General features: G+C 33.2%; 1 long non-coding RNA gene across 1 annotated transcript in view; it reads right to left on the bottom strand.

The window, feature by feature from the left end:
- Positions 1 to 4,386: 4,386 nt before the first annotated feature.
- Positions 4,387 to 13,710, bottom strand: part of LOC111089267 — a 28,287-nt gene continuing 18,963 nt past the window's right edge. The window contains exon 3 of the long non-coding RNA XR_002613553.1: positions 4,387 to 4,556. This is a non-coding gene — a long non-coding RNA (uncharacterized LOC111089267). The remainder of the gene's footprint in view (positions 4,557 to 13,710) is intronic.

Raw genomic sequence — 13,710 nt, 5'->3', positions numbered from 1 at the left:
AGAGAGGAATTTATCAGTCTAGACTCAATTATCCAGTAAAGGTGATCGTCTTCTGTGTTAAAACAAATACGCATGCTGTTTTGAATAATAAAGGTTATTCGTTGTGTGTTTTTTTTATACAGTCTTTTTATTTCTAATGAACTAAATCAGACCCAGAGAATTCACAACTATTCTGTGATAAATATATTGTTGAATCTCCTGCTGACCTATTTTGTAGCTCTAATTCTTGAGAAAACAACAGATTGTGATGGAAAGACACATTGGGATGCATATAAGATAGAGATGGAAATCATTTCCAAGGTAAGTATGTGGAACAGTGAAAGGGTGTGTGATTGGTTTGATCCTTGCATTTGCAAGTTCAGTTTCTATATGGTAGACCCTGGCATTGGTATTCTTTTGTACGTTGATGGTCTTTTTACATATATAATCCTTCTGTACTTCAATGATGTCCTTTTTACTTCTTAAATTTTATTATTATAATTTTCTTTACATCTTCCATGAATTTTTGGACTTCATTCAGTATAGCTTCTTCGGTTTTTCCTATTATATTCTACGTTATTCAAGTGCTTAATTTGCGAAATAGTGCGAGAACTCACAAGATTTGACGAAATTGGGGACTGAATTGTTTCGTGTTTAATTTGTGTTCTCTATTTGCAAAAGGTTTCGCAAAACTTATTGCAAAATGGACAAAACAGTATCAGATCTTTCATAAAAGAATAGTTATAACTCTCGGTTTCGAAATGAGAGAGAAATTTAAGCAGCATCCCAGATTTGACATAGAGGAAAACGTATCTGACTTCGAGCAATAAGGAAAACCTTTCACAAATAAAGAATACATACTTACAAGTCACTGAAAGCGTATAAACATTTAGAAGAAGATATTAGTGAAGAAAACGAGCAAAGTTAACAATTAATGACGGTGAGAAATATTTTGTTCGGACGAAGGTTATGGCATATACAAAACTGATATAATCGCTAAAAAGTACTAGTGCAAAAAAATACCAGTTGTCCGATATTACCCATGCCTATGATTCTTTAAATTTTATATAGTGTGTAAACAATCAGCCAGGTATACAAAAACATGTTTCATTATGCACATAAGCATTATCTGCGAAGAATTTTGTGAATATGTTCATACAAAATGAGTAAATTTGAATACAGCTGCAACAAAAAGTTCTGCCCACCCACTGCCAATCAATATCACAAAGTCAGTTTAATGACATTATTAAAAATTATTATTATTATTGACATTATCATTATATTATTTTATTATTATTTAAAATATCCCATAAGATTCGCGATAAGCTTGTTTCACTTTCACTACTTTTCATTCGCCAACTTCGTCAATACTTCCATTTTTTTTTTCTAATTGCACATTTTCACGTATACTCTCTGGCGAATAGAGATAGCTCGCTCATTTCTAACACCTGTGGGACACCCCCACCGCCATGGAATATTTGCCACGGATAAACGAAGTGAAATATACTCTGTCGCAGATTACGTTAACGAGTCACGCACCTGTAAACGAAACGTGTAAAAATTAGAGCATTTTCTCACTAAAATTCTGTCTCTTTCTTCTTGTTCTTGCTTTTAATATTTCATCATTCACATTACGTTTTCAATTTCGCTTCGATCACATGTAATCATCTTGAAGTTCAACCTGAATGATAATGAAATCATTTTATTTTTTCGACTCAAGTTCTATAACTTATAAAAGTTTCACAAAACTAACGATAGGCTTTACAAATAACGCTAAACACTCTTACTTCAAGTACCTGCTAATTTTCTCGTACCTCTAATACAGAGATTGAATACGTTATATTTAAACTATATGAAGCCTTACCACATTATTACAGTCCCTCTTGGATAGGCCTGTTTGATGAACGTTGATGAGCGTAGTCTCCATCTCCAAAGGCACCGTCGTAAGGTTGTCATGTTGAAAGCACACCGCTCTTCCCTGTTGGCTTTCCATAATCCAATTAGTTGAGCGGTATGCCGTGGAAACCTTTCATGAAAAATTCCAGATGTTAAGAGGAGAGCTTATGCAGATCTCATCAGAACAATACAAACTTCTAAATTTAACAAAAAAAATCATAGCTTACAACAATGTACTATTTTGATTAAATTGTATCTACTATTACTTGTATCTTATATTAATGTAAGATCTTTTTCTGATTATTTACTTTATATGTTCCTAATCTATCCTGAATTTCTGTCATACCTTCTAACTCTATATCAGGAAAGAAAACTGGAAGAGTTCTCTAATATGTAGATAAATAAAATTTTCTCGATAAGTATGTTCACAAATATAACGCAGGAAAGTCCTGCAGTAATTAACTCAGAAGAATAAACATACAATAATGTAAATAAGGTTCATTTTAAGTATTTTCTTCCCGGATGTTTCGTTTATTGTATATTGTTTTCGGATATTAGCACAAAACTAAACAAGGGTTATTTTTGGTAGCCGCCCCTAATTTTGAAAAGATAGACTAGAAGGAAGGCACTCACCCTTAACTTTTGTGGTACTCTAAAAGAATAGTGGGACTCAACCGTCACTAATACAATGAACTCATAACTCGAACGTAAAGAGCGCGATTTCATAGCAACGAGGCACACTAACCAATATGGTATGCCCGACTTTATTTTATTATATAATAATTTAACCATAAATTCTAAACACACGAGAAATCAGCGCATATGTAATCGACAGTCTAATATATTTTGGTTGGAATGATGACGTTTAAAAATAGTTTGTTATTCGATATTGTCAAAACACAACCACAAATAGAACGACTTATCGGAGGCATTGCACCATTTTTAAGTCAGTGCCCTCGAATCATAAATTTAGAATTAAATAAATATATATGAGAGATATATATGTATGAGAGATACATACTCCTTTTTATACAACGCTAGAAACCAGATTTCGATACCCGTAGTAGACAGAGCACAGATAGCCCATTGTGTAACTTTGTGCTTAACTTCAAACAAACAAAAAAATCCTTTTTTATACAATATACAAGATAAATTTAACTTTTGGTCATTTCCATAAATTTAGACAAAGGTTTTCATGCTGATAAAAAATAAACCATTAAACTTCTTTTTAACAAAAAATAATACAAAAACACATTTTTAGACCATGATTCCAAGCATTGACTGTATAAATTCTCCTAACTTCGTTAAGTCTGAGGTTCGCTTTCGAATAGTCATTATAATCGGGCCCCGAATCCCCGTCACACCAAACATGCTCGCCCTTTCAGCCGTGGGGGCGTTATAATGTGACGGTCAATCGCACTATTCGTTGGTAAAGGAGTAGCCCAAGAGTTGGCGGTGGGTGATGATGAATAGCTGCCTTCCCTCTAGTCCTACACTGCTAAATTAAGAACGGCTAGCGCAGATAGCCCTCGTGTAGCTTTGCGCGAACATCCGTTACAAAAAAACATTATAATCGATGTTGTGTAATGATTTTTGTTACAACGAACAGATGAAATCTTCAGCGTATAGTTTTGACATATTCTCATGTAGTATCGATCAGCAGAACTTTGTACCTAAAATAGTGCAAAATGTACAATGATACTTGGAAGTGTTGGTTGTTGTTAAACACAAAGCTATACGATGGGCTATCTGTGCTCTACCAACCACGGGTATCTAACACGATTTTTAGCATCACTAGTTTTTAGACTTACCGCTGAACCACTTGAACGAGAGATGGAAGGATAGACGTGTTGAAAGTCATCTACAAAATATCTTCTTAACCACTGTCATTATTGATTATTCAATGTATGAGTTCAGACGTTTGGAAACAGAAGGTAAAAGGTCAAGAAAACAAAATAATAATATTTAACCCATGACCCAAAGAGTGATACTATGAAATAACATAAAATTGTGACTTTTTTCAGCGTTCTGATTAGCACATTAGTAATGCTTTTGAAAGATATCTATTGTGATCAAATCACGCCATGTTCTAAACTTTAAGTAATATTCATAAATATGTCAAACATTGCAAGTATTGTTTTCCCTATAAGAACTGAGATGTAACGTATTTCCAATTAAATTAAACCCACATAGCTTCATCAGTATGATTTTTTGGTATGGGCGTTGTCAACATTCAATAGATAGAATGTTAATTTTCGTCTCATTATTATAATATCTTTTTTGAAAATAATAGTTTATTACGTATATAAAAAGTTCTCATTCTGTAATGTTAAAAATGAAACTGGAGTTTAGAGTGTTTTAAATTCTATCTTCTCTTACAGGAAATGGGAGATTCTGAAGAAACAACTCTTTGTGACAAAACAACTAAATATTCAGACTTTCTTAAAGATTGAACGTGCATAGTTTATTAAAATAAGATCAAATAAGAGATAAGAATTTCTCAGTTGCATTTTGAAAAGCAAATAACACTTTCCTTCGAGGTAAAGTCTTTATTTTACACATATCAAAGATAAAGCTGGAAGTCAACTTTGAGTCTTGTCTGATTAATCTTCCTGATCTCTACAACTGTTTAAGTTGTACATTTTGTATCCCAGGTGGAGCAAGGTTATCTTGAATCCCGTCTGGAATTAAAAGCAGGGAAAAATATATAAATAAATTAAAATGAGGTCAACCTAAGGCTTTTTTTTTAATCAATAATAGACCTTCAACAAAGAATAGAGGTTGAGTTTTACCTACCACTTTCCAAATTAAATTACCGTTGTTATATGGATGCTCTCCCCTGAAACTACGTTTCCGGTCTAATCAGTGAATCTAAGTTAAGGTCTAGCTGAATAGCCTAAACACGTTGTTGCATTATTTAAAGAAAGAGTATAACGTAGTTTCAGGGGAAAAACAGGCTTTTGGTATTTTTCGTTATTTTTAATTGAAAACGTAAGAGTCAATAACAGTTTCGACCCGTTTAGCTTAAAAGTTTTCCCCTGTCATTTTCATGTTTTTTTAAATAATAACAATTGTTCCTATGTTATTTTTATACAATAGAGAAATAACGTAAAATTCATTCTTACCAATCATTTAAAAATGAATGGAGAATGAAATTGTAAACAATGCATAAAAATATTTAGTACTATATTAATATAGAAATAAACAGGCGTCTTTTGTAAAGTTTCATGGTAAACACTGTTTATCTATACGTGCGATCTATTTATAAAGCAACGTAAACATTAATAAGTAACAACGGTAATCATGTTTTGTAAGGCCGGATTCTTTACAATAGGTGTCTATGACTTGTTGGCGATAAATTTCAACAATAAACGACAGCACACAATTCACTTATTCTAAAATTCGTTACGCTATTGGTTATCACAGGTTTATCCAGAGCTTTAAACAATTGTCTATTTTTCGTCAAAGTCCACACAGACGGGTTCAGTCACTTTAGAACACCCTTTCACCAAAACAAATTATTCTTCTCTATCTTTGTTGTTACAATACAAGCTGTGAAACTCCCTCCAAAATCACCACTATAATTGTTGGTTACCACAATCACCTAGTCTATCTTCACTTTCATTAACTTACTTCTTACTAAACTTTCTTACTTCTGTACCTGCACGTATTTATAACACGCAAAAGAAAAGTCTAGAAATATCTAGCTCACTAGTAACAGCAGTATTAAACATAACGAGAAAGACTTAGAAGCTTCAAGTAAGATGACGACAACAATATTACAAAAGCCAAGTACAACAATTAAATTGCATACACAACGTATGACTCGTAGAGTTACATAATAAGACTTATCATAACTATCGCTTTTAGCATAATTAACTTTGAAAACTCTTGTTATGAAAACTAAATAATCATTAAATATTAAATCATTAAATAAACTAAATAATAACTCTTAAACTGAACAGTCTTATATATCTAACAACAGTTATAAGGAAGTATTTGAAACTACTGCAATTTAATTTACGTGCGTTAATGTAATTAAGGGTTCAAGCAAAACATAATATTTGTTTAACTAGTCAGAAAGTCCATTCATAAACGCTGTGTCCTATTTTGCTTTTCCCCTCCACTCGTCTTCGAATTTAGAGCAAAAACAATATTGTACAAATAGGAACCCTACAATCCTGCGTGGGTTAAAAGAATTCTAAGAAATTATGACTGTAAGTAAAGAATATGTGATAACATTTCCACCAGATTACATCTGCCACATCCAGTCCTAATGAAGCTATTCGCCCAATACCAAAGCTCATCAAGCCGGCTGGGATACGACAAACACATTAATGGTCTAAGCGCTCTTTATTACCCCAATTTTCATCAACAACGACTGTTATGGTGTGAACTAAAGTAAGTAAGTGAATTGTAATTATTATTATCTATTTTATTTAAGTAGTTTACAAGACAAATTTTAGGGTAAGGATTAATAACATGATATTATTGATTTATTTATTTTTAATCATCGATAATTTATTTTTATTATTTTATTTGCATAATATATTTCTATTCAAAGGAACTGGCGAATCAGCAAGCGAGTCTTCTTAAAATATTAAAAAAAAAACAAGATACAGCGTTGATTGTTGCAAAATATAATTTAATTTACTAAAACAGAGCGTAGCCTTACAAAGATTCTACATGTTTCGTAGGTGCTCTACGCCTCCATCATGAGAATTAAGAGTTAAAAATCAGCTACTGACGCCCTCAGTGGCACAGCGATATATCTGCGGACTTACAACGCTAGAATAATGTTTTGATACCCGTGGTGGGCAGAGCACAGATAGCCCATTGTGTAGCTTTGTGCTTAATTACAAACAAACAAACAACTACTGACTTATATGTCTTACATAACATTCAATTTACACAAACATACATTAAACCCACAGCGCCATCTCGACCTCGAACACAATTGCACAACTCGTCATTAAATAAGCTTACAACACCGATTTCTAGTATTTCTCTCACACCTGGACCAAAATCTTTATTAAATATAATATTTTTGTTTTTCTCAATTTATCTTGGTTCTCTAACTTAATTCCCAATTAAACTCAACCTGATTTGTTAATTTCATATCTTCCCAGCTTATAACATGAGATATGCTTAAAGCATGTTCCGCTAAAGCCGATTCATTAACTTCACATTTATTTAGCTCCTTTTTATTTTAAATAATTCTAAATTTCAGATTCCTATAAATTATATCACATAGGCAAGGAATTTTGTTAATATCACATTTGTCAACTCGTTCTATTTTATCTTTTACTCCCGTGAGACAATTATTTGACTTACAGTGCAGAGAGAAAATTACCATACAATACTTTAATTACTGTTATATTACCTGTTCTTGTTCACATACCTTGAATATATGTCAGCAACTTTATCATTTTCTGTAATCTCGTAAATAGTGACATTATTAAATTATGATAATTATGCAACTCACCAGAAATTTCGGGATTGCAATCTCTGCACCTAGTTACATCTTATGTCGCGATCATAAGTACATATTTTCATTATTCTATATACAAACGTGGAAAAAGACAAACTATTTTGAGGTCAGAGGTGACATAATCTGTTATGTGACGGAACGGCCCGAAAACAGTTTGCTATAAACAGACATTGAGAGAAATCCATTATCGTGTTTGGCTGTTTTATCCCTGAAAGGCAAAAGATCGTTTTTTTTTGTCTTCAGTGAAAACCGAATAGTAAGACTAATTAAATTAAGATGTCCTTCACACTGTAATGTCCCCCAGTGGCACAGCGGTATGTCTGCGGATTTACAACGCTAGAAACCGGGTTTCGATACTCGTGGTGGGCAGAGCACAGATAGCCCATTGTGTAGCTTTGTGCTTAATTACAAACAAACAAACACACTGTAATAATGTATCTTTGTCATTCCGTCATCCACAGATCTTAATCACGCCAAAAGTTCATCACCAGAAGTATCTAATGCATCCATTTCGAATTTAAACATAAACAGTTCACATGGCAGGGAGACAAAACAGCTAAACATTCAGGCTTTTTTAAAAGTTAAACGTACATAGTTTATTAAATTAATCAAACAGGAGATAGGTTTACTCTGCTGCATTTTAAAGACAAATAGTATTTTCCTTCGAGATAAAGTCCTTATTTTATACGTATTAAACATAAAGCTGGGAGTCAACTTTGGGTCTTGTCTGATTAATTTTCATGATCTCTACATCTGTTTAAGTTCACAGAGCAGGTGAAGTAAGGTAATTTGAAATCCTATATAGAAAGACAAACAGGTAAGAAAAATATAAATAAATTATAATAAGGTTAAACTAAGAGTGTTTTTTCAATGATAACAGGCCTTCAACACTGACGAGAAGTGAAACTTTCTAATATCCCACTTTCTGTGTTCTGTATTCGTTGTATTCCAGCTGGTCAGAAGAGCTCTGGATTGAGCGAAACGCGTCGTCGGTAATGGAAATGACGAATATAGTGTGATTGAAATACTATTATTATACACTCTTCTAATTATTTAAAATCCATAAGGGACTAGATTAAGAATGTAAATTTAAAAAATAGAATATGCTTATCATAATTTCTTATAATAAGTATGATTATTTCAGCATTGTTTTTATCAAGCAATTTTAATAGAATTTATTTGATCCACAAAACAATAAAGAATATTTAAAATGAATATATTTACATTATTTTAACTAATACCCCGCTGTAAACATACCTGGATTATAATAGAAAAAAAATAATACGCATCTACTGATATTTCGTTTCATTAACGGTAACACTTCAAAAATCATATTCATTATCAATGATAAGATATTCATAAATAAACATAAAACATTTACTTTGAAGTGACAGGGATATCTATAATATAAATTAATGAAACATCTATAATAAGACATTATTTTCAATCAAGGTAATATAATCTTAGTAATTAGTTAATCCAATCTATCCATGTATGAGTTAGCAGAACAATATCATATGTGTAACATCCTTGTCTGGGTCCCCTTTCTTGCTAACCAATGGTTTCCAAAGCGCTAGATAGTACCCGATATATAATCCTAAATACAAAATGAGTCTCGGCATAAATTACTATTAACCACAATCATGTTAAACCATTAGAAAAGTCTTCTGTCCTCGCAGATCTTACTGTACTTTCCAAATCCGATTGTTGCCTTAAGTAGGAATGTAATTTTTCATCAAATTTTTACTTACGTCACACGTCAGAATTAGAGTAATGATTTTTTACACTATATTATTAATTCGTTTTGACATTATATATTATTAACTGTTATTTTATTGAATTATCCTGTTCAGAACTGGAATCAGTAAGATACTCTTCTTGATCTCGGAGCACGTAAAGGAACAACAAAGTCCACAAGAGAAGACTGAATTAATAATTATTAACAAGAACATCTGAGTGAAAGTAGGCAAGAGTGTATAATTTCATGTGAACCACAATATATCTGAAGTATCTACTGCTGACTAGGCTTTTCGCCCAATACCAAGGATATTTAAGACAGCTAGAATAACTAACGAGATAAAGGGCTTGGACAGGAATATTACACACTATACACTGTTTTATCATTTCGTACATAACTTAAGTAGTTTGTAAAAATAAGTTTCAAATCTGTCGACGTTCTATCTAATATAATTTAAAAAATGATTATAAAAAAATCAGAAAAATTAGCCTTTCTTGTTGGGCTTCTTTGTTTCATTTCCTCATCCATTATCAATTCACGTTTTGTGTTTGTGAATTTGTCTTTCCGTGAACTTTTCCCACAGTTTTGGAGCTAGCACAGGTTAGCAGTGCCAAATTTGGCAGGCAGGCTTCAGGTGGACCAGAGTGCCTTACCTATATAGTGAATTCTTCTACCAATAGGAGCTAAAATGAGCTTGAAGGGTCACCCAAACATAATGTGGTCTAGAAGTAGATTTTCAGAGTCGCTGAAACCGAATATGGCATCAAAAGTTTTGTTCCTGGTCTCCCTCGTGATCCTGGAAACACCAGGTTTAAAATTATATACATATCTCTACTTAGAGTCTAGCTGGACCAAACATGGCATAGTGCTTAGGTACTAAGGGCGGGTGCACTAATGGGGTTTATTTTCGGGTACGGACTCCTTTTTTGGTAATTCGGGATCATGTAGGAACCAATTTTTAAACAATTTATGTTTATTTTTCGTTTACATTTCTGTGTAGATTTACAATATAAATGTATTATTTATAAATAATTCTTATTATGTTTTTATTTTACCTTTATAATGTCAGGTAATTGTTACTGATTTACAGATATGACCTTTAAAAATTGATGGCTTAAAATTTCTTAAATTTTGTGGTTCTTATACGTTGCTACATGTAAAATACATATTATAAGATAATATTGGCTATCAAAAATGATACTGAAATTATCGACATGTTATAAAGTGCATAAGTTATTTATGTAACAGATCACTCTTCCCCCTACTTCTACACCTATTCTGGTCTTTTCGATGGCTTCAGATCTAGTCCACTTCTTCTTCTGCCCCAATGCCTTTCACTGTTCTGCGCACCAAGCATGATTAACTTATGTTATTTTGCTTTAATTATATTCGTGCATTATCTTTGCATAAGTACACAACAGATAGCTCATTGTGGCTTTACTCTAAAAACAAGTAAACGAATAAAAGGTTTTGGACAGGCCATCAGGTGGGTGGCACGTAAGCTCGGAACTGGTAGTGGTGTTGTTGTTCCCTAATTTTCGCGTAAAGCTACTCGAGGGCTACTAGTGCTTATTTTTAAGTGATAAACAAGAAGGAAAGTAGCTAGTCAATATCATCCAACACCAAGTTATAGCCTACTCTTCTTGAATAGTGGCATTTGACTGTCATTCTTATGGCGCATCCACGGCCCCCCAATTGCAAAGCGCGATTTTGGGGTGGGGGGAGTAGTAACGACTCGCGAACTACTGAACCTCAGATCCTTTAGTTCGACATGATACCCTTTGGATTGTACTCGGTCTCCCGTAACCGGTTTGTTCTTATTATTTTTCTGCAAAGGTTAGTTATATCCACTTTAAGCATTGTGCAAAAATCAGTCATATTTCGAGATCACGTCACATATCGAGTAATTTTTATTTAAATATGAGACTTACAAAGAACTTAAAAAACTAATATCATGAATAAAAAAGAAAGGAACAAAGTAAGTTTTAGATAACGATATAATAACTCAAATTACTCAATTAAAAGGAATTTGATTTAAACAAAATATCTTACCTAGTCAAATATAATAAATCTTAATTAGTATCGATATAATAGCCCACATTATGCAAGGTTCTTAAATTGTTTTTCCCAGTAAATTAAAAATAATTAATATTCTTCGCTTCGTTGATTACATACACTGAAGAAAACGTGCTCAATTGTGTATCTATTTATTTATTTTTTGGACGAATACCTTCATCCATCAAATAAATAGAACATATATTTCAGACTAGGATTTTTTCTTTTTCTTTTTTGTATGGTATTATTAAGATATCAAACAGACGTGCATAGCCAACAGGGGCTCATTTTGTAATCAACATTATATTAATTATCTTTTGAAATTTTACAGAGGTTAAGTGAAGTATGATTATTGAAAGAGATTGTAAAAACTTTTTATTGATGAAATAGTACAGTTTGCCGTGAAGCAGCATTAGACATAAATAGATAATGTGCCCATCTTGGTAAATAAAGGGTTAATATGGCTATATATATGTTTGAATTTTTGCGTAAAACTATGCACAAGGGGCTATTTGACCATAGCCGTCCCTAATTCTGAACTAGTCCATAGCGCCAACTTCTAAGTCGTAAGCTACTCTTTCTGACCGAGTAGTAGGACAACGAAATCATAGTAGGAATTTTGGATAGGACCCATGAGCGCTCAGTGTTTGAAGAATCCTTCTTTGTCTACTCTTCGGAAATGGACTAATGTTGACAGCAGATTATTTTGGTTAGATTTACAGCCATGGATGCTGATCTTGGCTCAATGGTGAACTATAGCCCGAGAAAGTTGAGGAAGTGAGGCTCAAGGTAGTTTGCCAATAAATTTGTCAGCTTTTTAAAAAATAGTAAATTTCTTTCAACGATTTCGCTAATAGTAGAGCCTTTGATAAGAAGAGTTCTTTGAGTATTTGATATACTACTTTAGGTGATATTTCTAGTCAATAGCAGAGACAGTCCACAAACTTGGTATTTTCTTCTTCATAGTCGGACAAATGAAGGGTCTGATTCTCTGGCTAAGCTGGTTTCGGTTTGTTGGCTTCTGGTTTGAGTAGTTGTCTGAGTTTGATGGTCGAATGTATAAGCTTCCGTTGAGAATTTTATATCATATTTTTAAGCTGGGGTTTGAGTTTGTTGATCTTCAGTTGGGCTTGGTTGCTCTGTATTTTGTGTTTAGAGTGCAGTCTTGGCGAAGGAATGGTAATGTGGTGTGGAGTGAAGAATGTGGTTTTTAGAGACTCAGTGTTCTTTTTGTGATAGGTTTTTCGGCTTTGAGTGGAAGTATTCGTAGAAACGGTAGTATTGAAATATGTATTCGATCTGTTAGCTGATGAAAGTTTGACACCACTTTGAGAGTTTTACCGAACGTAATCCTGTAGACACCATGAATGTAAAATAATAGATCATCTTCAAGAGTTTCTAGAATTTGCAGAATAGTGATAAAAAGATGTGGATGAAAGTTTGCTTCCACTTATGAAATTCATGGAAAGCGTATGTGTGAATGAAATCTTAATGTGTTAGTGGTTGAAGAAATATACCACCATGTTGAGTCATCGTTTGTTTTGTTTGTTTGTAATTAAGCACAAAGCTACACGATGGGCTATCTGTGCTCTGCCTACCACGGGTATCGAAACCAGGATTCTAGCGTTGTAAGTCTGCAGACATATCGCTGTGCCGCTAGGGGGCTGAGTCATCATGTTTTGTCCACTTGCAGTTTGATGTCGGGTTTATGGATTTTTAATAAGTCACACATTTAGCGTAGAGATTATGAAATTGACAGACCATCAAATAATGACAGGGGTCGTCATGTCGGAATGCGCCACCAAATAGTAGGATTTGACTCTCACTTTTATAATACATCAACGACCTCAGGATACAAAGCGCATTTCTGCGACAAAAAAGAACGTTCGGATTCACAACCTGGACACGCTAATGACACGGCCACGCTTGCCTATAATGTGGCTATAAAATGAGAAAGTATTATCGTCTAAATTATACACGAAAAAAAAAAAAAACATCTTCACCTTGTCTATTAAATGAGGGCTAGCACTTGTTTTTCGACTAATATTTTTAAATTTCAACTTGATTGAGGATCACAAAAAAAGGGCAAATAAGTATTGAAAATAAAAAATAATATAAAGTAAGGGAACTCATTAACATCGTCAAAAAACGTGTTCTACCAATAGTGATAGTTTTAAATTTTGTTTACAAATAAATTAAAGGTTCGAATATAAATCACAACAAAACTATTTTAATACATATATATTTGAAGAAAGACACTGCTTTTACTGTTACCTTTGGTTTGATTTCTTTTAATAATATTGTTGAACATCACATTATCTCTGCAATTTCTCTAGGGGGAATAATAATGTTTTAAGTACTATAAATATTATACTTCTATGTTTTCTGATACATATACACAAGGGGTGTGGTTAATATGACAATATTACGACGGAGCCTTTTGCAATGGAAGGTTATTGTCAAATTGGGTCCTGCGTGGCCAGGTGGATAAGGCGCTCGACTCGCAATCTGAGGGTCGTGAGTTCGAATCCCCGTCCCACCAAACATGCTA

Source organism: Limulus polyphemus, unplaced genomic scaffold (genome assembly GCF_000517525.1).
Source record: "Limulus polyphemus unplaced genomic scaffold, Limulus_polyphemus-2.1.2 Scaffold5722, whole genome shotgun sequence".
Lineage (NCBI taxonomy): Eukaryota > Metazoa > Arthropoda > Merostomata > Xiphosura > Limulidae > Limulus > Limulus polyphemus.
This window is presented reverse-complemented; position numbering and strand designations above follow the sequence as displayed.